This window comes from Heterodontus francisci, chromosome 13 (assembly GCF_036365525.1).
Source record: "Heterodontus francisci isolate sHetFra1 chromosome 13, sHetFra1.hap1, whole genome shotgun sequence".
Lineage (NCBI taxonomy): Eukaryota > Metazoa > Chordata > Chondrichthyes > Heterodontiformes > Heterodontidae > Heterodontus > Heterodontus francisci.
The window spans coordinates 163770-182970 of record NC_090383.1 but is presented as its reverse complement, the minus strand read 5'-3'; the positions used below and the strand labels follow the sequence as shown (position 1 = coordinate 182970).

Below are 19201 nucleotides of genomic sequence, written 5' to 3'. Positions count from 1 at the left end.
TTACAAAAGCAGGTCAGAGGCCTGGAATTCTTCAGCGAGTAACTCACCTCCTGACCTCCCAAAGCCTGTACACCATCTACAAGGCACAAATCAGGAGTGTGATGGAATACTCTCCACTTGCCTGGATGAATGCAGTTCCAACAAAACTCAAGGAGCTCGACACCATGCAGGACAAAGCAGCCCACTTGATTGGCACCCCTTCAATATTCACTCCTTTCACCACCAGTGCACAATGGCACCATCTACACGATGAAATGCAGCAAATCGCCAAGCCTCCTTTGACAACACCTTTCAAACCCTCGACCTCTATCACCTAGAAGGACAAGGGGAGCAGATGCATGGAATCACCACCATCTGCAAGTTTTCTCCAAGTGACACACCATCCTGATTTGGAATTATATTGCTGTTCCTTCATTGTTGTTGGATCAAAAACCTGGAGTTCCCCTCCGCACAGCACTGTGGGTGTACCTATACCAGATGGACTACAGCAGTTCGTGAAGGTGGCACGAGACCACTTTCTCAGGGGCAATTAGGGATGAGCAACAAATTAGAATTAGAACATTACAGCGCAGTACAGGCCCTTCGGCCCTCGATGTTGCGCCGACCTGTGAGACCATCTGACCTATACTATTCCATTTTCATCCATATGTCTATCCAATGACCACTTAAATGCCCTTAAAGTTGGCGAGTCTACTACTGTTGCAGGCAGGGCGTTCCACGCCCCTACTACTCTCTGCGTAAAGAAACTACCTCTGACATCTGTCCTACATCTTTCACCCCTCAACTTAAAGCTATGTCCCCTCGTGTTTGCCATCATCATCCGAGGACAAAGACTCTCACTATCCACCCTATCTAACCCTCTGATTATCTTGTATGTCTCTATTAAGTCACCTCTCCTCCTCCTTCTCTCTAACGAAAACAACTCCAAGTCCCTCAGCCTTTCCTCGTAAGACCTTCCCTCCATACCAGGCAACATCCTAGTAAATCTCCTCCGCACCCTTTCCAAAGCTTCCACATCCTTCCTATAATGTGGTGACCAGAACTGCACGCAATACTCAAGGTGCGGCCTCACCAGAGTTTTGTACAGCTGCATCATGACCTCGTGTCTCCGAAACTCGATCCCCCTACTAATAAAAGCTAACACACCATATGCCTTCTTAACAGCCCTATTAACCTGGGTAGCAACTTTCAGGGATTTATGTACCTGGACACCAAGATCTCTCTGCTCATCTACACTACCAAGAATCTTCCCATTAGCCCAGTACTCTGCATTGCTGTTACTCCTTCCAAAGTGAATCACCTCACACTTCTCCGCATTAAACTCCATTTGCCATCTCTCAGCCCAGCTCTGCAGCCTATCTATGTCCCTCTGTACCCTACAACACCCTTCGACACTATCCACAACTCCACCGACCTTCGTGTCATCCGCAAATTTACTAACCCACCCTTCTACACCCTCATCCAGGTCATTTATAAAAATGACAAACAGCAGTGGCCCCAAAACAGAACCTTGCGGTACACCACTAGTAACTAAACTCCAGGATGAACATTTGCCATCAACCACCACCCTCTGTCTTCTTTCAGCAAGCCAATTTCTGATCCAAAGCTCTAAATCACCTTCAACCCCATACTTCCGTATTTTCTGCAATAGCCTACCGTGGGGAACTTTATCAAACGCCTTACTGAAATCCATATAGACCACATCCACGGCTTTACCCTCATCCACCTGTTTGGTCACCTTGTCAAAAAACTCAATAAGGTTTGTGAGGCACGACCTACCCTTCACAAAACCGTGCTGACTATCTCTAATGAACTTATTCTTTTCAAGATGATTATAAATCCTATCTCTTATAACCTTTTCCGACATTTTACCCACAACCGAAGTAAGGCTCACAGGTCTATAATTACCAGGGCTGTCTCTACTCCCCTTCTTGAACAAGGGGACAACATTTGCTATCCTCCAGTCTTCCGGCACTTCTCCTGTCGACAATGACGACATAAAGATCAACAACAACGGCTCTGCAATCTCCTCCCTGGCTTCCCAGAGAATCCTAGGATAAATCCCATCTGGCCCAGGGGACTTATCTATTTTCACACTTTCCAAAATTGCTAACACCTCCTCCTTGTGAATCTCAATCCCATCTAGCCTAGTAGGCTGTATCACAGTAATTTCCTTGACAACATTTTCTTTCTCTACTGTAAATACTGACGGAAAATATTCATTTAACGCTTCCCCTATCTCCTCTGATTCCACACACAACTTCCCACTACTATCCTTGATTGGCCCTGTTCTAACTCTAGTCATTCTTTTATTCCTGATATACCTATAGAAAGCCTTAGGATTTTCTTTGATCCTATCCGCCAATGACTTCTCGTGTCCTCTCCTTGCTCTTCTTAGCCCTCCCTTTAGATCCTTCCTGGCTAGCTTGTAACTCTCAAGCGCCCTAACTGAGCCTTCACGTCTCATCCTAACATAAGCCGCCGCCTTCCTCTTGACAAGCGCTTCAACTTCTTTAGTAAACCACGGCTCCCTCGCTCGACAACTTCCTCCCTGCCTGACAGGTACATACTTATCAAGGACACGCATTAGCTGCTCCTTGAATAAGCTCCACATTTCGTTTGTGCCCATCCCCTGCAGTTTCCTTCCCCATCCTACACATCCTAAATCTTGCCTAATCGTGTCATAATTTCCTTTCCCCCAGCTATAATTCTTGCCCTGCGGTATATACCTGTCCCTGCCCATCGCTAAGGTAAACCTAACCGAATTGTGATCACTATTGCCAAAGTGCTCACCTACATCTAAATCGAACACCTGGCCGGGTTCATTACCCAGTACCAAATCCAATGTGGCATCGCCCCTGGTTGGCCTGTCCACATACTGTGTCAGAAAACCCTCCTGCACACACTGGACAAAAACTGACCCATCTAAAGTACTCGAACTATAGTATTTCCAGTCAATATTTGGAAAGTTAAAGTCCCCCATAACCACTACCCTGTTACTCTCGCTCCTGTCGAGAATCATCTTCGCTATCCTTTCCTCTACATCTCTGGAACTATTCGGAGGTCTATAGAAAACTCCCAACAGGGTGACCTCTCCTCTCCTGTTTCTAACCTCGGCCCATACTACCTCAGTAGACGAGTCCTCAAACATCCTTTCTGCTGCTGTAATACTTTCCTTTTTAACAATGCCACACCCCCCCCTCTTTTACCCTCTTCTCTGTTCTTACTGAAACATCTAAATCCTGGAACCTGCAGCATCCATTCCTGCCCCTGCTCTACCCATGTCTCCGAAATGGCCACAACATCAGGATCCCAGGTACCAACCCATGCTGCAAGCTCACCCACCTTATTCCGGATGCTCCTGGCGTTGAAGTAGACACAGTTTAAACCAAGTTCTTGCTTGCCAGTGCCCTCTTGCGTCCCTGTAACCTTATCCCCTACCTCACTACTCTCAACAGCCTGTACACTGGAACTACAATTTAGGTTCCCATTCCCCTGCTGATTTAGTTTAAACCCCCCCGAAGAGCACTAACAAATCTCCCCCCCCAGGATATTGGTACCCCTCCGGTTCAGGTGAAGACCATCCTGTTTGTAGAGGTCCCACCTACCCCAGAAAGAGCCCCAATTATCCAGGAAACCAAAACCCTCCCTCCTACACCATCCCTGCAGCCACGTGTTCACCTCCTCTCTCTCCCTATTCCTCTCTTCGCTAGCACGTGGCACGGGCAACAACCCAGAGATAACAACTCTGGTTGTTCTCGCTTTAAGCTTCCACCCTAGCTCCCTGAATTTCTGCCTTAAATCCCCATCTCTCTTCCTACCTATGTCGTTGGTGCCTATGTGGACCACGACTTGGGGGTGCTCCCCCTTCCCCTTAAGGATCCCAAAAACACGATCCGAGACATCACGTACCCTGGCACCTGGGAGGCAACACACCAACCGTGAGTCTCTCTCGTTCCCACAGAACCTCCTATCTGTTCCCCTAACTATGGAGTCCCCAATGACTAATGCTCTGCTCCTCTTCCCCTTTCCCTTCTGAGCAACAGGGACAGACTCTGTGCCAGAGACCTGCACCCCATTGCTTACCCCTGGTAAGTCGTCCCCCGCAACAGTATCCAAAACGGTATACCTGTTGTTGAGGGAAACGGCCACAGGGGATCCCTGCACTGCCTGCTGGTTCCCTCTCTTTCCCCTGACGGTAACCCATCTACCTACTTCTTTTACCTGAGGTGTGACTGCCTCCCTATAACTCCTGTCAATAATCCCCTCCGCCTCCCGAATGATCCGAAGTTCATCCAGCTCCAGTTCCCTAACGCGGTCTGCGAGGAGCTGGAGTTGGGTGCACTTCCCGCAGATGCAGTCAGCAGGGACACTCTTGGCGACCCTTACCTCCCACATTCTGCAGGAGGAACATACAACTGCCTTTACCTCCATTCCCACTATTCTAGATTCCCAACAAGTCTACTGAAAAACCAAACAAAAAAAAAAGTCAGAACTTGTTCGCTTAGCAATCCGACGGACTGAACTTTTTAAATAAAAAGCTTACCTTATCAACACACCAGAGTCCTTTTTTTTGGTTAGAGGAGGAGGGTGGGTGGGAGACACTACACGTGTAGTGTCTCGGGTACTGCTACTGCCCAAATAAATAGTTTTCCCTTACCCAGCAGTCCCCTGGTCCTCCGAAACAAAAGGGGATTAACTTGTAATTTACACTGAAATTAACCGCTCAGCTGTAAGTTCGCTCCGCACCTCGTTCTGTCAAAGCTGCTCCTCGCAAAAAGAAAATGATTTTAAAACTGCCCAAATAAATAGTTTTCCCTTACCCAGCAGTCCCCTGGTCCTCCGAAACAAAAGGGGATTAACTTGTAACTTACACTGAAATTGACCGCTCAGCTGTAAGTTCGCTCCGCACCTCGTTCTGTCAAAGCTGCTCCTCGCAAAAAGAAAAAATGCTGGCTTTGCCAGCGATGCTCACATCCCTTGAACGAATTTTCAAAAATGTAAATAAAAAAGAATTTGAAACTCATGCGTTTTCTGCTTTGACTCTTTTGTAAAATCCCAATATGATAGAAAATCCAACTTCACCCATGAGTGCAGCAGGATGACTTGCTGATAAACCTCTCACTGGCTGCAAGAGGGTACATGAAAAGTGTCCCAGGTTGGCATGGAAACCTGGCTTCCAGTTTCCCATTCTCCTCCTCACCTCCCCACACCCCCAGCCATGTTTCTCTTGACAATCCAGCTAAATTGAAAGCACGATGTTAGGTGGAAGCTCCTGTCATTAACCACAGGGCATCTGCTGTTGGCACAGAGGAGTGGTACTTGAATCAGGTACTGTTTGTGATGTTCTTGGGACTGGAGTGAGGTTTAGTCGAGTTTAGTAAGAAATTTGAGACAACGGCTGAGTCATAAGCAGCATGCTGTTGAACATAATGGAATCATCTTTATTCTGTTTCACTTTCTCTTTCAGCTCCCTCTGCTGGGCTCGTGTGTATGGTAGCCTCAAGTGAATAATATGTACAATGCAATTCTCAAAACACTACATCCTTCCCCTTCTTAGTAATGAGAGACATGGCATGATTTCAATTGTTTGTTTCCAAGATTGTAAACAATAAACTTAAACATAAATAGTTCACTTTGTAACATAGTCACTTAAGTATGGTGGGCGTTTTTTCTCACGAGTAGGATATTGTCTGACATCAGGTGCATTTCTCATTTGAGTCATGTTCTTCATCTGAGATGTCAATGTCCGAATTGGATTCAATACTTATGAGTGGTGTTTTCAGTGCTTTGAAAAATGACGCATTTCTTGTGATGATTTGTGAATCGCACTTAGCATTGATCATTGATCCTTTTGCATTGGTCACAACAAATGATTGGATGACAAGGGGCTGTTTGTTTTCCAACATGACCATCAGGTTTCTCATGTACTTTATCTCCTGGCATACAGCTCCAAATTTCATGTTTCACTCATTTACCTTCATTCGATCCTTCTGTTTTTGATAGCATTCATGTACATGTTGATCATTAGCTCCGCAGAGTAGCTCAGGGAGATGTGTGCAAATAGGATGTGCAAAGATGAGTGTAGCTGGAGGTTTTCCAGTAGTCAAGTGAGGAGTCACTCTGTGTGATATAGTTTTTGCTTCAATGGCTTGTTCTCCAAATAGTTCCAGAGATGTAGAGGAAAGGATAGCAAAGATGATTCTTGACAGGAGCGAGAGTAACAGGGTCGTGGTTATGGGGGACTTTAACTTTCCAAATATTGACTGGAAATACTATAGTTCGAGTACTTTAGATGGGTCTGTTTTTGTCCAGTGTGTGCAGGAGGGTTTTCTGACACAGTATGTAGACAGGCCAACCAGGGGCGATGCCACACTGGATTTGGTACTGGGTAATGAACCCGGCCAGGTGTTAGATTTAGAAGTTGGTGAGCACTTTGGTGATAGTGATCACAATTCAGTTAGGTTTACCTTAGCGATGGGCAGGGACAGGCATATACAGCAGGGCAAGAATTATAGCTGGGGGAAAGGAAATTATGATGCGATTAGGCAAGATTTAGGATGCGTAGGATGGGGAAGGAAACTGCAGGGGATGGGCACAATCGAAATGTGGAGCTTATTCAAGGAGCAGCTACTGCGTGTCCTTGATAAGTATGTACCTGTCAGGCAGGGAGGAAGTTGTCGAGCGAGGGAGCCGTGGTTTACTAAAGAAGTTGAAGAGCTTGTCAAGAGGAAGAAGAAGGCTTATGTTAGGATGAGACGTGAAGGCTCAGTTAGGGCGCTTGAGAGTTACATGCTAGCCAGGAAGGATCTAAAGGGAGAGATAAGAAGAGCAAGGAGAGGACACGCGAAGTCATTGGCGGATAGGATCAAAGAAAACCCGAAGGCTTTCTATAGGTATATCAGGAATAAAAGAATGACTAGAGATAGGTTAGGGCCAATCAAGGATAGTAGTGGGAAGTTGTGTGTGGAATCGGAGGAGATAGGGGAAGTGTTAAATGAATATTTTTCGTCAGTATTTACAGTGGAGAAAGAAAATGTTGTCGAGGGGAATACTGAGATACAGACTACTTGGCTAGATGGGACTGAGGTTCACAAGGAGGAGGTGTCAGCAATTTTGGAAAGTGTGAAAATAGATAAGTCCCCTGGGCCAGATGGGATTTATCCTAGGATTCTCTGGGAAGCCAGGGAGGAGATTGCAGAGCCTTTGTCCTTGATTTTTATGTCGTCATTGTCGACAGGAATAGTGCCGGAAGACTGGAGGATAGCAAATGTTGTCCCCTTGTTCAAGAAGGGGAGTAGAGACAGCCCTGGTAATTATAGACCTGTGAGCCTTACTTCGGTTGTGGGTAAAATGTTGGAAAAGGTTATAAGAGATAGGATTTATAATCATCTTGAAAAGAATAAGTTCATTAGAGATAGTCAGCACAGTTTTGTGAAGGGTAGGTCGTGCCTCACAAACCTTATTGAGTTTTTTGACAAGGTGACCAAACAGGTGGATGAGGGTAAAGCCGTGGATGTGGTGTATATGGATTTCAGTAAGGCGTTTGATAAAGTTCCCCACGGTAGGCTATTGCAGAAAATACAGAAGTATGGGATTGAAGGTGAATTAGTGCTTTGGATCAGAAATTGGCTAGCTGAAAGAAGACAGAGGGTGGTGGTTGATGGTAAATGTTCATCCTGGAGTATAGTTTCTAGTGGTGTACCGCAAGGATCTGTTTTGGGGCCACTGCTGTTTGTCATTTTTATAAATGACCTGGATGAGGGTGTAGAAGGGTGAGTTAGTAAATTTGCGGATGACACGAAGGTCGGTGGAGTTGTGGATAGTGCCGAAGGATGTTGTAGGTTGCAGAGGGACATAAATAGGCTGCAGAGCTGGGCTGAGAGATGGCAAATGGAGTTTAATGCGGAAAAGTGTGAGGTGATTCACTTGGGAAGGAGTAACAGGATTGCAGAATACTGGGCTAATGGGAAGATTCTTGGCAGTGTAGATGAGCAGAGAGATCTTGGTGTCCAGGTACATAAATCCCTGAAAGTTGCCACCCAGGTTAATAGAGCTGTTAAGAAGGCATTGGTGTGTTAGCTTTTATTAGTAGGGGGATCGAGTTTAGGAGCCACGAGGTCATGCTGCAGCTGTACAGAACTCTGGTGCGGCCGCACCTGGAGTATTGCGTGCAGTTCTGGTCACCGCATTATAGGAAGGATGTGGAAGCTTTGGAAAAGGTGCAGAGGAGATTTACTAGGATGTTGCCTGGTATGGAGGGAAGGTCTTACGAGGAAAGGCTGAGGGACTTGAGGTTGTTTTCGTTGGAGAGAAGGAGGAGAAGAGGTGACTTAATTGAGACATATAAGATAATCAGAGGGTTGGACAGGGTGGATAGTGAGAGCCTTTGTCCTCGGATGGTGATGGCAAACACGAGGGGACATAGCTTTAAGTTGAGGGGTGATAGATATAGGACAGATGTCAGAGGTAGTTTCTTTACACAGAGAGTAGTAGGGGCGTGGAACGCCCTGCCTGCAACAGTAGTAGACTCGCCAACTTTAAGGGCATTTAAGTGGTCATTGGATAGACATATGGATGAAAATGGTATAGTGTAGGTCAGATGGTTTCACAGTTCGGCGCAACATCGAGGGCTGAAGGGCCTGTACTGCGCTGTAATGTTCTATGTTCTCAGCTGTAGCTGTGTGTATCACTTTTTCAAGATTTGCATAAATCTTTCGACTTCTCCATTAGCTCTTGGCCAATGGGGTGTGATTTTCTTATGAGCGACCCCGAAGTAGTTCGCCAATTTGCTGAATTCATTGCTGTTGAATGGGGTCCATTGTCACTTCTTCCCGTTTGAGGGATTCCAAACAAGGTAAAGATCTGGTCAAGCTTTCGGATGACTGCTTTTGTTGAAGTTGACATAACTAATTCCGCAATTGGTAATCTGTGAAGTCAACGCTAACGTCAATTCATGGTCCTGGAGGTGCTTCGGACATCTTGAGAGGATCATGAAGATTTGACATTGAGTTTTCTTGACGTGGCAAACACTGATTGACTTTGTGCTCTACCATGCGGTCAATTCCTGGGAACCATACATTTTCCCCAAGGAGTTGTTTGGTTTTGACAATTCCCTGGTGTCCTTCATGGGCTATATCGACAACACATTCCCTCAGTGAGTGTGGAATGACAATACAGTGGTTGCATAATACAAGATCAGTTGTGGTTGTAATGGTGAGCTCATTTCAAAGATTATGAAGACCTTGTAGTGTGTGAGCAATTTCTTTGTAGATACTTTCCAGTTTCGAGATTCCATAGCCTTCATACATAATTGCAAAGCCTCATCTTGTTTGGTTGCTACTTTGATGTCAGCTAGTTTTAGCAACTTTGCACCGCATTCATGTAGTTAAGATTTTGTTCAGCAACCTCTTCCTCATGACTAATAGGACCAACTGTCGGCAATGGATGTCGTGAAAGGTAGTCCACTGGGTTGAGCTTGCCTGGCTGATACTCAACATGGAACTTGTACTCTTGTAGTTTGAGTACCCAACGTTGTATTCGAGTGGGTGGTTTATTATGTGGATTGTTGAACAAGCTCACTTGTGGTCTATGATTGGTTATTACTTTAAACTCGCTTCCATATATGTAGAGATGAAAGTGTAAGATACCCCATGTGATTGAGAGTGCTTCTCACTATGTTTGCAAATAATGTTGCTCTACGGGCGTTAATGATCTGCTTGCCATCGCAACAATTGATGGATGACCTGCTTTGGCGTTACAAGAACAGCACCTTAGCCAACCAGGCTTGCATTCATGACTAGCTGGGTGGATTTCTCAGGGTCGAAATAGGCATTTGTACAACTTGCTGACTAACGTTGTTTGATCTGGTACTGCCTGTTTGTGTGATTTAGTCCAGTCCCACTTGGTGGTCTCTTGTCAGATCGTGTAGGGGACAGATAGCGTAACAAGGTCAGGAATGAAACGACTGCAGTACGAGATGAGTCCTAGCAGACTCTGGACTTCTTGCACATTTGTAGGATCTGCAGCATTTGCAATGGCTTCAACTTTCCGTGGATCAGGTGATACTCGTTCATCACTGAACACATGACCAAAGAATTCAATTCTGCTATCATTAAAAAGCACTTGTCTTTTTTCAAGGTGAGGTTGCATTCTCTGAGACGTTGTAGGCATGCATGTCTTGAGTTCACTTTCAGTGTGGCCATAGATGAGAGTGTCATCACTGATGTTTGGCGTGCCTTCAAGCCCTTGAAGTGCAGACTGAAATATCACAGCTGCTGAGCTGACTCCAAAGTTGAGCCTCTTGTATCGGAAAAGTCTGATGTGAGTGGGGAATAGACTAAGATATCTTGATTCTTCTGCAAGCTCGATTTTTTTTTTATGGTCGCCTGCACTGAGGTCAAGTTTAGCACCATTCACTTTCTGTATGATGTCATTGATTGTTGGTGTCAAGTGTCTTTCTTGTTGTATGGCTTGGTTTTGTGATCGCATATAACAGATTTTAATCTGGTTCTCGCTCTTGGATTTCTTGACGACTTGTATAGGTGAGACCCAAAGGGTCGGCTCATCACCAACTTTTTCAATAATGTCAAGGTCAGTAGGCATTGAAGTTCCTTCACTGTCTGTTTCCTCACATGAAATGGTATTCGTTGCCATTGATGTGCAACATTGATGCCCCAACAACCCCACTGCCTTGTGGGCGTCTCGGGAGAGACCAAGGCTAAGGGAGTAAACCCTAACAGAAAATCCGGAGCGGAACCCCGTAGGCGGTCATGTGTCACCTTTGGCATGTTTCCGGCAGTTCCTGCAGCCATACTGGTGCCAAACGTCGTGTCCTGCACTCCTTTGGACCCCACCAGAAAGGCCGAGAGGGGGGTTTTGACGACTGGGCAACTCTCAACCTCCATAAATTTGCCCAGGCATGCGCCATGGAGAGGTCACTCCATAGTTGCCTCACAGCGACTGAAACAACACGGAAGGCAGCAGTTACGGGTTATAAGTCCAGATAAATTGGCGTAGAAACTGGGCGCCACGGGTTGCCTTTGTCGGTGGGAGAGGTCATTGCACCTCACTGGACAGCTACCGCCCGCCTCAAACCGGGCAGCCCCCGGTCAATAAGGTTCTGTCCCGCCACAGTCTGCCTGCTTCAATGGGTGCTTGGAGCTCAGGGTCATTGCCCGAAAGGTGGACTGATACACCGCACCAAACAACATGAAAAAAGGAAAGAAGGTACCAGCCCTTCGCTTTGCAAGCTGGAACGTCAGAACTATGTGTCCTGGCCTGTCGGAAGACCTTACACAAATCAACGATTCTCGGAAGACCGCCATCATTAACAACGAGCTCAGTAGACTCAATGTGGACATTGCAGCACTTCAGGAGACTCGCCTCCCCGCGAGTGGCTCTCTAGCAGAGCAAGACTACACCTTCTTCTGGCAGGGCAGGGATCCTGAAGAACCAAGACAGCATGGAGTGGGTTTCGCCATCAGAAACTCCTTGCTCAGCATGATAGAGCCTCCCTGAAATGGCTCGGAACGCATACTGTCCATCCGACTGCTCACCACCTCTGGTCCAGTACACCTACTCAGCATCTATGCTCCAACACTCTGTTCCACACCTGAAGCTAAAGACCAGTTCTATGAACAACTCCATAACATCATTAGCAGCATCCCCAACACCGAACACCTATTCCTGCTGGGGGACTTTAATGCCAGGGTTGGGGCCGACCATGACTCATGGCCCTCCTGCCTTGGGCGCTATGGCGTTGGAAGGATGAATGAGAACGGGCAGAGACTGCTTGAGTTGTGTACCTATCATAACCTCTGCATCACCAACTCGTTCTTTCACACTAAACCCTGTCACCAGGTTTCATGGAGGCACCCAAGATCACGTCGTTGGCACCAGCTAGACCTCATTGTCACAAGGCGAGACGCCTTAAACAGTGTTCAAATCACACGCAGCTTCCACAGTGCGGACTGTGACACCGACCACTCCCTGGTGTGCAGCAAGGTTAGACTCAGACCAAAGAAGTTGCATCATTCCAAGCAGAAGGGCCACCCGCGCATCAACACGAGCAGAATTTCTCACCCACAGCTGTTACAAAAATTTCTAAATTCACTTGTAACAGCCCTTCAAAACACTCCCACAGGGGATGCTGAGACCAAGTGGGCCCACATCAGAGACGCCATCTATGAGTCAGCTTTGACCACCTACGGCAAAAGTGCGAAGAGAAATGCAGACTGGTTTCAATCTCATAATGAAGAGCTGGAACCTGTCATAGCCGCTAAGCGCATTGCACTTTTGAACTACAAGAAAGCCCCCAGCGATTTAACATCCGCAGCACTTAAAGCAGCCAGAAGTACTGCACAAAGAACAGCTAGGCGTTGCGCAAACGACTACTGGCAACACCTATGCAGTCATATTCAGCTGGCCTCAGACACCGGAAACATCAGAGGAATGTATGATGGCATGAAGAGAGCTCTTGGGCCAACCATCAAGAAGATCACCCCCCTCAAATCTAAATCGGGGGACATAATCACTGACCAACGCAAACAGATGGACCGCTGGGTTGAGCACTACCTAGAACTGTACTCCAGGGAGAATGCTGTCACTGAGACTGCCCTCAATGCAGCCCAGCCTCTACCAGTCATGGATGAGCTGGACATACAGCCAACCAAATCGGAACTCAGTGATGCCATTGATTCCCTAGCCAGCGGAAAAGCCCCTGGGAAGGACAGCATTACCCCTGAAATAATCAAGAGTGCCAAGCCTGCTATACTCTCAGCACTACATGAACTGCTATGCCTGTGCTGGGACGAGGGAGCAGTACCCCAGGACATGCGCGATGCCAACATCATCACCCTCTATAAAAACAAAGGTGACCGCGGTGACTGCAACAACTACCGTGGAATCTCCCTGCTCAGCATAGTGGGGAAAGTCTTTGCTCGAGTCGCTCTGAACAGGCTCCAGAAGCTGGCCGAGCGCGTCTACCCTGAGGCACAGTGTGGCTTTCGTGCAGAGAGATCGACTATTGACATGCTGTTCTCCCTTCGTCAGATACAGGAGAAATGCCGTGAACAACAGATGCCCCTCTACATTGCTTTCATTGATCTCACCAAAGCCTTTGACCTCGTCAGCAGACGTGGTCTCTTCAGACTACTAGAAAAGATCGGATGTCCACCAAAGCTACTAAGTATCATCACCTCATTCCATGACAATATGAAAGGCACAATTCAAAATGGTGGCTCCTCATCAGAGCCCTTTCCTATCCTGAGTGGTGTGAAACAGGGCTGTGTTCTCGCACCCACACTTTTTGGGATTTTCTTCTCCCTGCTGCTTTCACATGCGTTCAAATCCTCTGAAGAAGGAATTTTCCTCCACACAAGATCAGGGGGCAGGTTGTTCAACCTTGCCCGTCTAAGAGCGAAGTCCAAAGTACGGAAAGTCCTCATCAGAGAACTCCTCTTTGCTGACGATGCTGCTTTAACATCTCACACTGAAGAATGCCTGCAGAGTCTCATCGACAGGTTTGCGTCTGCCTGCAATGAATTTGGCCTAACCATCAGCCTCAAGAAAACGAACATCATGGGGCAGGATGTCAGAAATGCTCCATCCATCAATATTGGCGACCACGCTCTGGAAGTGGTTCAAGAGTTCACCTACCTAGGCTCAACTATCACCAGTAACCTGTCTCTAGATGCAGAAATCAACAAGCGCATGGGTAAGGCTTCCACTGCTATGTCCAGACTGGCCAAGAGAGTGTGGGAAAATGGCGCACTGACACGGAACACAAAAGTCCGAGTGTATCAGGCCTGTGTCCTCAGTACCTTGCTCTACGGCAGCGAGGCCTGGACAACGTATGCCAGCCAAGAGCGACGTCTCAATTCATTCCATCTTCGCTGCCTTCGGAGAATACTTGGCATCAGGTGGCAGGACTATATCTCCAACACAGAAGTCCTTGAAGCGGCCAACACCCCCAGCTTATACACACTACTGAGTCAGCGGCGCTTGAGATGGCTTGGCCATGTGAGCCGCATGGAAGATGGCAGGATCCCCAAAGACACATTGTACAGCGAGCTCGCCACTGGTATCAGACCCACCGGCCGTCCATGTCTCCGTTATAAAGACGTCTGCAAACGCGACATGAAATCGTGTGACATTGATCACAAGTCGTGGGAGTCAGTTGCCAGCATTCGCCAGAGCTGGCGGGCAGCCATAAAGACAGGGCTAAATTGTGGCGAGTCGAAGAGACTTAGTAGTTGGCAGGAAAAAAGACAGAGGCGCAAGGGGAGAGCCAACTGTGCAACAGCCCCAACAAACAAATTTCTCTGCAGCACCTGTGGAAGAGCCTGTCACTCCAGAATTGGCCTTTATAGCCACTCCAGGCGCTGCTTCACAAACCACTGACCACCTCCAGGCGCGTATCCATTGTCTCTCGAGATAAGGAGGCCCAAAAGAAAGATGTGCAACTGGGGGCACAATAGGGTCTACATGCAGCTTGCATGTAACACATTTTAGTTTGTCAATACTAGTGAAGCGATCAGCATACAGTTTGAGAATGTTTTTGTTATGCGTAGGAATCACATCTGTGACGACAATCATGTGCAGATCTGTTGCTGTGTGGAAACTGATAAGCGTATCACACTCTCCAGATATGACCTAGAATACAGCATTCATTCTAGTGTCTTTGAATGAGACTGGCATTCCAAAAGTCCTGAAGATTTTCAGCAGTTTGTCACTCTTGTCAGGAAAATTTTTTGTATTCCCTGGTTTGCAGAGAATGGGACAGTCCTGAAGTTTGTTCAATGTTTTGTCTTCCATGACACTGACAAACTCTCCAGCATCTATGAGAGCATCTACGTCCGAGTAGCCAATGATCACTGTCACACGTTTGCTGTGTCAGAGAGAGAGAGTGCTCATAAGTATATTCAGGGCCATCTGCCTCTACGTTAGCTACATTCTCTTGCCCTTTTTCTATAGTATGCATATGTTGCACCCTTTTGTTGCTATTGGTCTTAATAGTTGATTTTGCTGATGAGCTACAAACATGAACAAAGTGCTTTGGTTTTCCACAAGCTTTACACTGTTTACCAGTAGCAGGACACTCTGTCCGGTGTGGGTAAGCACTGCCACAGTGGAAACATTCTTTCGACAAGTCGCAACTCTGTTTGTGAGACGGCTGTTGTTGCTTTGCAGGTGGCTTCCTGGCATGTGAGCGATGAATAATGTTCACAGTAGTTGAGATTGGATTGTGGTAGTTACTGTTACCAGCTTCACCTTCAGTAGCTCAGGACTCAGAGCGATAGTGAACTTGCTAACTCCAGCAGTTCTGACAGATTTCTACCTTTCTCAAGTACTTTTCGGCATAGTTGACTGGAGAGACAGCCTTCGATTATTTGAGGGTGTACCTCATAAGATGGACTACAGTGGTTCAAGAAGGCAGCTCAGTACCACTTTCTCGAGGGCAATTAGGGATGGGCAACAAATGCTGGCTTTGCCAGCAACGTCCACGTCCCATGAAAGAATTTTTAAAAATCCCGTTTGACATCACTGAAGTCACATCTGGTTGCTAGTTGCCTCAATCGCATGCAATTCAATCTCATTAGCTTCTTGCTTAGAGCGTCGGGAGATAATAGTTTTGTATACATAAACATACGAATTAGGAGCATAAGTAGGCCATTCATCCCCTCGAGCCTGTTCCATCATTCAGTAAGATCATGGCTGATCTGTTTGTGTTTCGAATTCCATGCTCCCATCTATCCCCGATAACCTTTGATTCCCTTGCCTAACAAGAATATATCTACCTCCGCCTTAAAAATATTCAATGACCCCACCTCCACCACCTTCTGAGGCAGAGTGTTCCAAAGTCGCACAACCCTCAGAGAAAAAATTTCTCCTTATCTCTGTCCTAAAAGGGCAACCCCTAATTTTAACTCAGAGCCCCCTAGTTCTGAACTCACCCACAAAAGGAAACATCCTCTCCACATCCACTTTGTCAAGACCATTCAGGATCTTATAAACTTCAATCAAGTCTCTTCTAAACTCCCGTGAAAACAAGCCCAGTCTGTCCAACCTTTCCTCATAAGACAACCTGCTTATTCCAGATATCAATCTAGTAAACCTCCTCTGAACCGCCTCCAATGCATTTACATCCTTCCTTAAATAAGGAGACCAAAACTGCACACAGTATTCGAGATGTGGTCTCACCAATGCCCTGTACAACTGAAGCATAACATCCTTACTTTTATTTTCAATTCCTTTCATAATAGAGGATAGTATTCCATTAGCCTTCTTTATTACCTGTTGTACCTGTATACTAACTTTTTGTGACTCCTGCACTAGAACACCTAGATCCCTCTGCAGCTCGGAATTCTGCTATCAGTCTCCGTTTAAGTAATACTCTGCTTTTTTATTCTTCCTGTCAAAGTGAACAACTTCACATTTTCCCACATTATACTCCATCTGCCAGATTTTTGCCAACTCACTCAACCTATCTGTATCGGTCTGCAACCTCCTTATGTCGTCTTCACAGCATACTTTCCTACCTATCTTTGTGTCATCTGCAAAGTTAGCTACCAAGCCATCGCTCCCCTCATCTAAGTCATCAATATAAATTGTAAAAAGTTGAGGCCCCAGCACAGACCCCTGCGGGACTCCACACGTCACATCTTGCCAATCAGAAAAGGATCCATTTATGCATACTCTCTATTTTCTTCCAGCCAGCCAATCTTCTATCCATGCTAATATGTTACCCCACTACACCATGAGCTCCTACGTTGCGCAATAACCTTTTATGTGGCGCCTTGTCAAATGCCTTCTGGAAATCCAAGTAAAGTATGTTAGCGAACTCCCCTTTATCCACAGCACATGTCACTCCTTCAAAGAACTCCAACAAATTGGTTAAACATGATTTCCTCTTCACAAAACCATGCTGACTATTCCCGATTACCTTGAGTTTTTCTAAGTGCCCAGCTACAGTCTCCTTAATGATTGTTTCTAACACCTTCCCCATGACAGACGTCAAGCTAACTGGCCTATAGTTACCTGTTTTCTGTTTACCCTCCACCTCCCCTTCTTGAATAGAGGGGTTATATTTGCTACTTTCCAGTCTGATGGAACCTTTCTAGCATCTAGCGAATTTTGAAAAATTAACACCAATACATCAACTACCTCATTAGCCACCTCTTTTAAGACCCTAGGATGAAATCCATCAGGATCCAAGGACTTGTCAGTCCGCAGCTTCATCAGTTTAGTCAGTACCGCTTCCCTGGTGATTATAATTTCATCATATACTGTATGGTGTTTTTCTTGGGCATGAAGTAGGTCGTTAGCCCGTTTTTTGCTGAATCAGTCACTTTGCTCAGGCAAAAGTGTATCAAAGATATCTTCTAATTCTTCACCTCCATAATGTAGAAGCAAAGCCTTTTTCCTTGTGTCATCTGTGATTGCAAAACTTGTCATAGCACCTTCAAAATGTTGCAGCTACTTTTACCAATGTGGGGATACAGAGGATGGCTCTGAATGTACATCAAAAGATGGTTGTTTGGGCATAGACACCGCCATATTGATCAGCAACACAGTGCATAATCAAAGATCCGGGATGGCGTTCCTTTCAGAGGAAACTTCTCTGCAATGATCTGAGAGTAATTTTTTTTGTTTGATTTGATGGTTATTTTGGAGAGATGTGTGTGTATACACTGTGCAAGCTTCCTGAGTGTCACCCCAACGATGTCATAGAGTCATAGAGAGATACAGCACCATCAACCACGCATTTATACTAATCCTACATTAATCCCATTTCCCTCTCCCATCCGCTCCTTCCCTCAATTCTTCTACCACCTACCTATACTAGGGGCAATTTACAATGGCCAATTTACCTATCAACCCGCAACTCTTTGGCATGTGGGAGGAAACCAGAGCACCCGGAGGAAACCCAAGCAGTCACAGGGAGAACTTGCAAACTCCACACAGGCAGTACCCAGATCTGAACCCGGGTTGCTGGAGCTGTGAGGCTGTGGTGCTAACCACTGCGCCAATGTGTCTCCAACTTAAAATGCAGTCTGTAAAAGTAGACAAAAACCTTCCAAAATTTTCATACCCAAAAGCAATGTTTCCTGTTTTTCACCATCCTTTTCCTTTTTCACCATGTCGCCATTGTGATGTTCTCAGGACCGGAGTGAAGTTTAAGCCGAGTTTAGTAAGAAATTTGAGGCAAAGACTGGGACAGCAGCAGCATGCTGTTGAACATAATGGAGTCGTCTTTATTCACTTTCACTTTCAGTTCCCTCTGCTTGCTCGTGTGCACGTTAGCCTCAAGTGAACAATATGTACAATACAATTCTCAAAACACTACACCAGTCTTCATTAAACAAGCACAAGCTCCATCTCTAGTGATTGCAGAATGACGCCAGAGGCAAAGCCTGTTCTTAGTGATTCCACCATAAATGTTGCTGTTGAAAAGAAGAGTTGATGAGTAACGCTGACAGTAGGGTTCTGAGTGAAGCAGTGGCCTTGGTTATAATGAAGTGAATTGAATTAACACAATGTGCTTACACATCTTTCAACAGTGGTGCAAAAGGAGTGGATGTCTGTCTCTATTAAATGTTTAAAGCTCCATATTTCCTTTTGCTTTGTGCACATCCCAGTCATACTGCTGTCAAAAACTTACAATCAACATTTTCAATTTCTCATTAGAGGCTGAATTGCTGAAGCTGACTTCTGTTTTTGGAATAGCTCAATTGAAAGATTTCAAAAGGTCCCTTCTTGGTTTCGACATCTGGGCCTGGATTAAAATCCAGCCATGGATTTTTACAGGTCTGACTTGAAATGAGTGGGCTGTCAGAATCCAGTTCATAGTAAGCACGTGGCCACAGCACCAAACTGACTGTCATCTGCCCCCAGTCTGGAGCTCAGTTTGCAGTTTCATTTAAAAAGAAATGTCATGTTGATACAGTGAAGTGGAGGCAAGGGAGAAAGTGCTCTTCTGAAGTCGGGACAGAGTGAGGAAGCTTCAATCTTTATCGCACTTGTATTGTACCTAACTCTAGTTATGCTGATGCTGACATTAGGTGCCTAAAATGGAAAGTGTTCCATTCCCAAGTACTTACTCCTCCTTTAATAAACATAAAGTTCATACATAAGTACCAAAAGGTTTCAGCTTAGAATTAAAGGGGAGATTCTCTCATGAAATGTTGATTGCCAAGCA

At 45.9% G+C, this 19201-nt stretch overlaps 1 protein-coding gene across 9 annotated transcripts in view; it reads left to right on the top strand.

Moving 5' to 3' along the window:
• LOC137376165 (utrophin-like) overlaps positions 1-19201 on the top strand; it is a 904611-nt gene that overhangs the window by 789830 nt on the left and 95580 nt on the right. The window lies entirely within an intron of this gene.